We start from the raw sequence: 11,060 nt of genomic DNA, 5'->3' as shown, positions 1-11,060 counted from the left end.
GAGGTATCTTTGAAAAGAAAAGATTGGAGTATCCTGCTTGCGTTACGGAAATGTAAAATAGCAACAGAGTATGACACTCAGATATAGGTATGGGGCAAACTCGAAGTTTTCGTTGACATATTTTTTTGCTGATAAATCAATATATGCAGGTGAACGACTGATACAAAACACGTTACGACGGTGGCTATAAGCCATCTTCAGGCTTTCAGCATACACACATTTTTAAAAAGTTAAATGGCACCCTTTGAAGTTGGATGTTTTATTCTATGTGCTAAAGCGCGAGTCGTTCTACCGTGGGCAATAGCGACAGCAGCATCCCCGCCTGCGGCGGGCGGAGGCAGGGCTGAGCTCAGGACAGCCGAACCCCGCTCGCTCCGCTGCCGATTGTCGCCTCCCGGTCGCCGCCAGTCCCGCCCCCGCCCGGCCCCCCGCGGGCAGGTGCCCGGAGCGCGTTCCCGGTGGGAGGTGCGGAGCGGAGCCGCAGCGCTCCGTGTCCGAGCGCCCGCGGGGAAGGCTCCAGCGGGAGGCGATCGGGCGCCGGGGCAGCCGCGTCCCGCTCGGAGCGGCCGCCTCGCCTGCCCGCGCTGCTCCGGGCCATGGCGGCGGGGGCGGGCCGGGGCGGGGCGGCGCGCTGACAGGCAGCCCGGCCCGGGGAGCCGCGGTAAACAGGAGCCGGGGGAGACCGGCCTCGCAGGAGCCTGCCAGCAGCCTCCCAGCCGCAGGGCCCGCCGCTTCCCGGCCCCGGGCATGGGCAGCAGCAGCCGCCGCAGCCGGAGGAGGAGCCGCCGGCCCGGGCCCTGTGCGGGGCACCCCCAAGGTAGGCTCGGCCGCCGCCCTGGCCGCGGGCAGCTGCCGCTTCCTCCGCGGGGGCCGGGAGGGTCCGGCGCCGCGAGGCCGGCAACGCGGCCGGGCCCGGGGACGGCCCAGGGCGGGCTGGTGCGGGGCCGACTGCCCCGGGGTCGCTGCCCCGCGGCCGCCGCTCGTCCCGGCCCCGCCGGCAGCACCTCGCCCCGCCAGGTCCGGCAGGTGAGGCGCTCCTGGGCGAGCAGCAGGCGGCGCGGCCCGGCCCGGCCCGGCTCGGCTCCCCGCGGGACCTGGGGCGGGCGCTCCGCGCGGGGCGTTCAGGGCTGCTCCTCTGTCGCAGCTGGGAGAGCCGCACCTAATTCCCTGGTAAGAGGCTTTCCCACCTCCGCCGTCTTTGTCTGCTCAGCCTCAGCTGCTGCTGCTGGCGCTGGGAGCATTAGCGTTGCTCCGGGAAAACCGAGAGCGGATCAGCTGTGGGAAAGGGACTGTGTTTGCACCAGGTGTCCCATTAGGAGGAAGATGCGAATTCGCCTTCAGTGAGCAGCGTGGAACAGAGATACGCCAGAGAGAAAACAGTGCACAAGATGTGCTGGTCACAACGTGTTCGTAAGGAATCATGAAGTTTCACGGCAGCCTGAGAAATAGTCAGAATTCCTTCATGCCTCCTGGAGCTAGTTGTCAGGCAGAGAAATGCTCGAGTTGTTCCAAACTGTAACGCTTTAACCTCTTCTCGTTTTAGTACGCTGAAAGTGCAAGCAAAGTGAGAATTACAATATGCCAATGCCAGAGCAGTTGGTCTCAAACTGCAGTGCAAGAGGGCACGCAGCTCAGTTCTGCAGTTGGCAAAGGACTGGTCTACTTCCAAGCATAGCAAATTTGTGAAATAACCCAGCAGCATAAACATAGAAGGGACAATTTAGCCAGAGCTTGAGTGGAGGTGGAAGGAAGATGGGGGTGGACGAGGAGAGAGCTGGTCTGACAGTAACGCTTCAGCTGAAGCAGCAGCAATCTTTACGGATTTCTGCTTTTAAAATTGGTTTGGAGTAGTGTCAGATGATGCTGAGATTGATCTAGCAGTAGCCCTAGTCAAACATTTTCAGAGAAAAGTTTTATTTGAAAAACACTTTATTTATTAGACCTAAGATGTTTTCTTTGAAATGTGTCAACATTGATCAATATCTACTGATGCAGAGTTCCGCTAAGCCTGCCTGAGGACCAGGATTGCTGGAAACATGAATGTTCTTGTCTGAAGGGTATGCTCCAGCATCCAGAATAATACCTGCTGGGAGTGTTGGCAGCTTCAAAACTGTAGCCCAAACTATTTGGTGCCAGACTCTCATCAGAGCTGCTTGTAGCTGCTTGGAGAAAGTGAGATATTCCCTAGGACTTGATTCTGCTGCAGTTGCTGAAAATGGCAGGACTGCTGAAGTCTGAATGACTGTCCTTTTGCTGGGAACTTTGTGTGACTTAGGTCTAATGTAAACTTAAAGAAATTACCAATTCACTGGATATTTGTTGTTATGGTGTTGGAGTTTTTTGTTGTTCTTTTGATATTTTTTTTTAAACTTGGCTTTCAGCTAGCCCTAAGCCAGCAGTTCTGCTTGTAGAGGTAAAGTAGTTGAAAAGAAGTGATTTTTTGGTTCGGGGTGTCACACTGGAAAAAAAGTCACATGCTTTTCATGCCTCAGTGTATGAATATGGGGCTAGAATTGTTGGAGGTGTTCAGGTGATGTCTAGTGCTAGAAAATACACTTGTTCCCTGGCTGCTTTTGAACAGTCTTAAGTGTTAGGAGGATAGATCAATTCAGCGTGCTGAATGAACTTTCTATATTTTCAGGATGAGATGATTTTTTAAAATTTAAACGTCTGTTATTTTAGATCTAACATTTTGGATGAGCAACTCTCCCATGTTCAAGGGTGAAAGGACTTAATCTTCCCAGCTGCTGAGGCTGTCACAGTACTTTAGGAATGTACCAAAGTGTCTGACAGACTGATTTCCTCACTGCTCTTCCAAACACTGATATTAGTGGGGAAGGCAGGGCACTGCAGGAATGTGACAGCTTCCAGTAATAGTGCTGCTCAAGAAAGGAGTTGTAGGTGGTTGTTACAAGCCCTGAATCGATCCTGCTGTGTAAGAAAAAGCAGTCTCCTGCTATGGGTCTTTTCTGTCATATACCTCAGTCAGCCCTAGTGGGCCTGACTGATAGCTAGTTTCAGAAAATGTGAATAATAGAGTGTGCATGGCTATCTGCCAGGAAAAAATGAAAACAAGAATGAGGTGTCTTCTTTTTTTTCCTAATTGCTTTTTATTTTGTTTTGCTTTTGTTCTGTCTTTCCATCCTCCCCCAAAAATATAAGAAACTCTTGATGCTGTAGAAGTGTTTAACTAGCATTCTGTAAGAGCCTGTGGGTGCACCATAAAAAATTAACAGGCACTGAAAGAAGGAACTTTCAGGAGCCCTGAACAACCTTGTGCTTGGACTGTGTCTGTGTGTGGCAGACAAACAGTGAATAGCAAAGCTGTAGAAGGCTATAAGGAATGAAAAACTTCAAGTCTGGGAAACTTGGCTTTTAGGGCATAAGGTATTAGAGGGGAAATCTTCCTGGGGGACAAGTTATCCATTTACTGCTCACGCCTGTTCTTTCTCGGGAGCATATATAGTGCTAGCTGCTGCAGGAACTGAGAGAACGATGTAAATCACACATCTAATTCACTGTATTAATTTCCATAGTGAGATGGAACTCACGCAGGGTTTACTGGGACTTCTGTTTTGCTGACTTGTGGATTGACTGCAAAGATCTGGTGGCAGCTTGTTGTAGCATAGCAGAGCTGGCATTAAACTTGCTGGGTGGGCTTGTTCACTGTGAATTTTCACAGCTGCAGGTTGTTGAAATGCTCTTCACTGAGATAAGGGTCAGTTTTACTAGTTCTGTTTGGATTTTACTGAAAAGTTCCCAAAAGAACTCATAATTTCTAAACCAGATTATTTTTCACTGCTTCCCACAATGTTTTTGTGGGATTTTATCAAGGTATCCACATTCATGTGAAGCATTAAAAAATCAAATAGTGGATTACGTAGTGTTTATTGATTCTGGGGTAGGTAAATGGACAAGAGCCCTTGGAAGCCTGGTCTTTTTGCAATTAAAGGTATGCTTTAAGAGCTTTGTTACTCCTAAGTTTAACTCATCACCAGACAGCCAGACATTCACAAATAGAAGAGATCTCAACCATCAGCAGTTGCTAGTGCTTGCAATTTCTTTTCCTTAGGGACCAAGAAGGAAGGCTGGCCTTTATTATATGCCCAGCTGGTTATCATGTTTGGGCTGACGTAGACCAAAGGTGTTTGTAAATGACTGTTAAACTTCTCTGTCTTTTAAAATGAGTGCCACTCTGGAGCTCACATTTGGTACCTGCAGGCAAGTGGAGGGGGCTTAGTAGCAAATCTTGAATTTAACCTGGCAGAATGTCATGGTTGATTTGACTTGACTGAAAACAGTGTTGGAAATTTTTGATGAAATACACTTATATTACCTTTGTGTAATGGATAGAAATTAGTAAAAGGTTCTAGAAACTGGGGCTGAGATTTTCCGTAGTTAGATGAACTAAAGCTAGTAGATGAGCACTTTATCCCTGGAGACCCATTTAAGGATCTCAGTTGTAAACCTTGCAAAATATGTAGCCAAAATTCATAGAGAATATAAATATTGTATATTTTGGGGGTAGGTAAATCCTGTGTATCAGTTAGGTATGCCTTGATATCTGTCCCTTAAAGCTTCTGTGTGTCCTTCAAAAGGCATCAGGACAGAATACATGTCACCAGTCCATTCTGCAGGTGAGGCTGCAGATGAACAACTGTACCAGAGTTTCTCCTTGGGAAAACAGGTATTGGACTTAAGAACGTAACTTAGCAGGTCACTGCCAGCTCCACTAAGGCTGAGTTTGTCTCCCAGTTTGGTCATGGCTTCAGAAAGATCATGTGTTTATGCACCATCCAGGATAAGAGGTTCATTACAAAGAATAAAGATGTTGTCAGCTGTTCTTCCTTGAGCAGGTAGCTTGACTTCTGTCATGTCCTCCACACAGAATGAGAAACTGTTCTCTTTTAATCAAAGGGTCAGCTGTATAATAGGGGAAGGAAAGAAAGAAGATGACAAGCTCTAGGGTGACAAACCAAAGAAGAAGAAAAAAAAAGATTAGGGTTCAAGTTTACACACAAAGTTGCTAAATTTTAAAAAAGTATACAAATCCTTTGTGCCTCCCTTCCTTGCAAATGTACTTTATTTTTAAAAAGCTTTTTGGTTTCTCTTTAGTGTGTGTATTTAGCCTGCAAGGAAGAGTATCTATAGGGAAAAAGCCTCAATGCTTCTGAATAAATAGCTAGGCTTCCCCTGGGTCTGATCTGCTGATTCTAATGACCAGAATAATTTGTCACTCAGACTTACTTACTGGTTATAACTCTGTGCCATTGTGCAGCTTGAGGGAATTGTGCTTCTGTTCTTGTTGCTAGAGTTGGGGTTGAAGTTCTGCTTTCATGTTACACAAGAATTTCCATGGGCACCCTGCACGTGTGGGAGTCCACACATTGCCATGACTCTTAGGACTGAAACTAGAAACTGGCTTCTGGGCATGGCATTTGGGTGAATTTTGCCTGCAGAGGACCATTCGAGTACCATTAACTGAAAAGGAAGCAACAAATTCTCTCTGTACAACCTGTCCTATAGCACCAGTTAAATATTGAGGAAGTATTCAGTCAGATCTTCCACTGTAAGCACTTCTCTTGGCAGTGGACCTGGCCTTTACTTTCCTAGGAGAGGGAAGGTGATGTCACGGGATTATTAGTGGGAGCCCCTCATCTCCAAATTACTGGAGGATTTACAAAAGGGATGTCTTTGTTTAATGTCATTCTTAAAGGTCTCCTAAAGCATTTCTTTGTTGAAGAGACTTCTTCAAAACCAATGGGAGCTGTAGCAAGACAAAGCCTTGTCTGCCTATTTATATTTGCTTTCACTGTCACTGGCTCCTTGTCTCATCCAGGATAGAGGATTAATCTCTCTGATCCCTCTATTTCTAGTTGTAAAAGCGCAGTGTGCTATTGAGGGTGGTTCACTGCTATGCCAATCCTTGTTCTAATCTCTTGTAACTACGAATGCATCAGTCAGGAGAGGAAGGCTAATGGAAAAATATGTCATATTTCTGTGTATGTATTTTTTTTCTATGTGCATATATATGAGACTATTGATGGATTAGAGAACAGGAAGTGATGCAATACAGGGCTCTGCCATGGTTTCATAACATGGGCCACATTATAGCAACAAATTCTTGCAAATGACTCTGTTTGCCCTATCTGAGTGCAGTTTTGTCTCCTTCTTGCATGTTTCCTGTGGCCTCCTTCAGCAAACCACTCTTAAGGGGTTTGCATTTAACAGCATGATGAACTCTGCTACAATAGATAGAAAGTGAAAGTTGGCAGTGGCTTTTTCGGTTCATTATACATAAGCCTGGTGAAGTCTGGCATACCAGAGGAATGTGAAGAGCATGAGGTGATAGTTTACCATAGGTGATGACAGAGAAGAAAATACACATGGGAGCAATCTGGCTCTTTCTGAAGTTGACAGTAGGCTTTGGTTTTTTGTTCCTTTCTAGTAAATGACATGAGTTCCCCTTGTAGTTCTGCATCCAAAATGTTGTCCTTTTAACTGTGATTATTGTTAGAGCTTTTAAGTTAATCATCTTGAGTTTGCCTGCCAAATCTGAACTGAAAGTGCCAGGACTAGGAAGGACAGTTGTTGTCATTGTTTTTTCTCTAGTGGAGTCTGTGACCATTGATTTACAATGATACTGCTTCTATAAAATGTGTCAGTATGTGTACATGTATATGTGCATGCATATAATCCAGAAAAGCAGGTGGACTGAAGATTTGCTACTCTTTGACATGGCAGGTGATATCTAGAAGAAAGGATTTTTTTACAACAAACATGATAAATGCATACTGAACTAAATGCTGTCTTGTTTCAATGAGAAGAAAAAAATCTGCTTAGCTTTAAAAAGAAGAGGAAGTTCACTTGCAGCTAAAGGGTTTTTTGTGAGAGACAGGAAATCTGAGTCTTTTTTCCTGCTTCTGGCCTCTGTTTTCCAGTTTAAGTTACTTCACGTATGCACACCTTAGTTTCCTGCAACTCAGTTGTCATTTATATCATGGTATTTGTAAGGTTCTTGGATTTTTTTTTTTTTTTAATTTTTTTTCAGCCTGTTCTCTAAGGGGAAGTGGGCTTATGCAATCCGCCTGCCAGTAACTTCTGAACCTCTTGGCTAAATGTCACATAATTGCTGGAACTTCAGATTTTGCAGAAAGAATGGAATATAAATTGCAGTGTCACAGCTGAGAGCGGCAGCCTCACCCTGTGCCGAAGCCCACCTAGATGGCACTTTTTAAACATGAGATAGGTGGCATGGGTGCGTGGCCCTTATGAAACCTACAGCCACAGGATACCAAACTCAGGGAGGGTATCAGACTGTGCTCATCCTTCTGCTGTGGAACGGCCTTCTTCCACTGCAAGGCCTTCTGAAGGCTTCGGAAAAATTTAAAGTATTGTTACTAAATTAGAGCTGGCATGATGCGGCAGACTCTTTAAAAAATTAATGTTTGATACCATAAGGGGTTGGAGGGAGGAGAGATACTATTGTAAAATTACATGATTCTTGTCAGGCTGGCGTGATCTTGGGAATTAGTGAAAAACAGTAGCAGGTTTGATTAAAATACGGAAGGGAGTTTGAACTTTGCGCTTGGCATAATAAAGCAGAAACCAATAAGAACAAGATCAAATTTAGCCTTCTAAACACATTGGTGTTTTAGTACTGAAGCCTTGAAATATCTTGTTGTTTTGGGGCATGAAAACTGTATATTGCCTCTTAGAAGTTCCTTTGTGTGAGGCATGCATGTTGTTTCTATGATTACTGTGACAGTGATGTTCAGGTACTTTGTACCCTTCATCTTAGGGTCAGACCTGACAGGGGAGGATAACTCTTGAGACTGCTCAAGTTGAGTCTTTCTGATGTTGCAGAAATACTCACCAATTATTACAAAATTGCAAGGCTTGAAAGGTCTCCATATTGTTCTGTGTAAGCTGCTACATGCTTTGGCAGGGTGTGAAAAAGAGTCCTGCTCTGGTACACCTGGGGAGCTCTGCAGTTCCTCAGACCTTCTAGAGATGAGTTTCTTTTTATGTGCCATCCTGGAAGTGTAGGCAAACTGCACTGTGATGTTTTCCAGGCAAATCATGGAGAACCCACAATGCTGTTGTGTTTTCCAAACAGCAAGAAGTTCAAATTTATTATTCTCTGACCTTTCCTAATCCATCTGATTACTTTCTTAAATGAATTGTGTGGCTTTGTTTCTAGTGAGGCAGTGTGCAAGTGATACATTAGCACTGCAGCTTCAAAGCAGCAGGAGATGGCCCTGTCAGAGCCCTGTGCCTTGTAAAGTGCTGCAAGTGAAGTGTGGAAGCATCTCCTATATATATCTACATACCAAATGCAGTAGGATAAGTCTGGCATATGCTTTGCAGTCTTTTGGTGGTGTGTTTCTTCCTGGGATCTCCCATGGTCAGTATTTGGTGTTCTGAGGACCCTGAAGCACTTGTATCTGCCCCAGACCTAGGCTTTTATTTACTGGTGGTGTTGGTATCAGCTTCTCCAACCACAAGGCAAGGATCCCAGCTCAGTTGCTGTTGAACACGTGTCATTCAAGATAAGATTTCTCACTCACTTTCCCTTGTTAGTGATACCCTGGCAAGTATAGCATCATGTGGTCCAGCAGCCTGAGAGCAAAGAACTCAGGATCAGTTCCTTATATAGAAAGGGAATTAGATATATCATGGATTTTATTCTTGGCTGTGATCTTTCATTGTGTCTTGTTAGATATTTGTTATGGTTGTTTGCTTTCTCTGTCTACTTGAGCTCCACTTGTCAGCTTGGACATGTGTTCAGTCTGTCTCATCCATCTTTGATTGCGTACTGGGAAGTTTTTTAGTTGGCATGTTCTCACTGTGCAGAACTACAGGTGCTTTGCAGAGACTTGGTAGGGCTGTGATGCCCTGCAGGCATCATGCTGGTTGGCTGTTTGTCAGCTGCCTTTTCAAGTCCTCATTAGCTGCTGTATAAAGGTTCTCTGCTCTGTAAGACCTGCATGGGTTTGGCTTAGCCTGTCTTTACTGTCTGTACCTCCTGCGGGGGTTGTGGGGGGAGGCTGCAGGGATGGTTCTGCTTCAGGGTGGATGCTCTGCTCGATGAAGGTATGTTTTCCAATTGCATCTCGATACTCTGCTGTTATCTCCCTTTCCACGTGACCCTACAAAGCATACACCTATCCCTTGCCACACAGTTTGCTTGCTGCTCCTATGAATAAGGGAAGAGAAACTCAGAGAGCTGATGATCCAATTGCTGAGTGATTGCCTTTGAGCTATATCCTGTGTGGCTCATGGGCAGGCCTTTGTGGTTGATGTCATCTAACTAATGCATATGAGAGACATCTGAGCCAGGAATTGGGAATTTAATAAGATGATGAAACTGTTGTGTTTCAAGTCTGAAAGTAATTCTTGTAAGCAGGGGGTGGGAGTGGAAAGCAACTTGACTGTACACAGTGCATCCCACCAAGGCCAGTATGGACATACTGCAGCAGAGGCCTGGTTTTCTGAGATGCTGCTTATTCCCTGTCTCCAGCAACCCCTCTGAGTCAAGGAGAGTTGGCAGGTTTCTGAGCCAAGCCTTTCTTCCGTGGGCCTTTTTTTTCTTCCTTTATTGTAATGTGCCAAAAAAAGAAGAAAATCACTAGCAGGCTAAGTCATGCTTTCACCTGGTGAGCAGTAAAACAGCGTTGTTACGCTGTCTCTGGGCCTTCTGTGACCCCTTCTATAAAAGATGCCACTCCAGCATGACAGCTTGTAGAGGGGATGGGTTACTCACGCTTGTAAACACCTTCGCCGCTGATGTGTGAAGACAGCTGTGCCTTTCCAGATTTCTTCATCTCCCCTCACCATTATTTCTAGGCTTTGAGTGAGAAACTTGAAGATGTTAAGAAGTACCTTCTTGGGTGTATGATAGCTGCTTCCTCTTTGCTGATAGATGATGGCTTTTGAAGAGATACTAAATGTTATATTGGAAATTGGTATATAAAATGTAGTCTTAGAAAAAGCAGCAACTAATTTAGTGCAGCTCCAGCTCAATCAGACAATTGCTAAAAATAAGCTACCTTCTAATTCCACTGGTGATCTCTTAATTAGAGAAGTCTTCTAATTCGTAACCTGCATATAGGACAAGATCAGAGATTGAAGTGGTTTGCCAGTCTGGACAGAATCAGTGTTTGGGAAGGTAATGTTGGGAGAAGACCAGGTGTTCTAACAGCGGTGGTAGTAACTTTGCACTGCATTTATGCTGAGCCTTTGCCCCCAGCTAAATGCTGTAGGATGCAGTTTTGCCAGCAGTGTCTTTTTTTTAAGGCAGAGAAGATGCCCTCCTTGGTGGGCATCTGCTTTGTGGAGATTTTTTTTTTTCCTTTAAAAAAAAACCACACCCACCCCAAAAAACCCAATCCATAAGCACAGAAAGGAACATCTATATGTTTGTTACACTGTTGTTTCCTGCTTGAACCTGTTAGGTTGAGCATTTTTAGACAGCTGTTTGGCTTTGCTGCAGGAGCAGCACAGCAAGGAAGAGCGAGCCTTTTCAGGAGGTATTTCACATCTCCTAAGGTTGAGATCTGAATACTTTTTAGCCTCTTGTATTTTCATTTCTTAAGTTTGATGACTTCTGTCTTCTGTAATGAGGCAGTGAGAGATCAGCTGGCCTTGCTGAGATGTGAAACTTTTGTTAACTCTGCAGGAAATATAGGTGATGTGAGCTTGCACCAGATTATTTCTTTGTAAGATAATGGTAATGTTGCCAGGTAATGCCATTCACTGAACAGCATGTGTCCATGAAAAACAAGGAGTGTAACTTCCTCGGAGCTCAAGGCTTTATGCCTCATTTGGAGAGAGCACAGCCAATGGAGAAGGACCGTGCCAGGCACACGGTCACTAGTGATGCAGAGGGGACCATGCCTGTTCCTAGGCACAGTGCTGCTTCTGTAGCACCCAGAGGCTGAAGGGAATGATTGGGTCCTGTAAGAGGAAAGCAGCAGTGTTTTGGTCACTTGTGGGTTCCTGTCACTTCAGAAATAGCAGAAGACATCTTTCGTCGTTATATACCTTGTGACCATCTT

At 45.2% G+C, this 11,060-nt stretch overlaps 1 protein-coding gene across 2 annotated transcripts in view; it reads left to right on the top strand.

Moving 5' to 3' along the window:
* The first annotated feature begins 682 nt into the window (after nt 1-682).
* MARCHF8 (membrane associated ring-CH-type finger 8) overlaps nt 683-11,060 on the top strand; it is an 86,164-nt gene continuing 75,786 nt past the window's right edge. For both annotated transcript variants that reach the window (XM_082286627.1, XM_082286626.1), the window contains exon 1: nt 683-817. The gene's annotated coding sequence lies outside the window, so the exon portion shown is untranslated. The remainder of the gene's footprint in view (nt 818-11,060) is intronic.

The sequence above is a fragment of the Coloeus monedula genome, assembly GCF_965178545.1.
Source record: "Coloeus monedula genome assembly, chromosome: 8".
NCBI classification, from domain to species: Eukaryota; Metazoa; Chordata; class Aves; order Passeriformes; family Corvidae; genus Coloeus; species Coloeus monedula.
The sequence above is the reverse complement of the archived record's forward strand: the minus strand, read 5'-3'. Positions and strand labels throughout refer to the sequence as shown.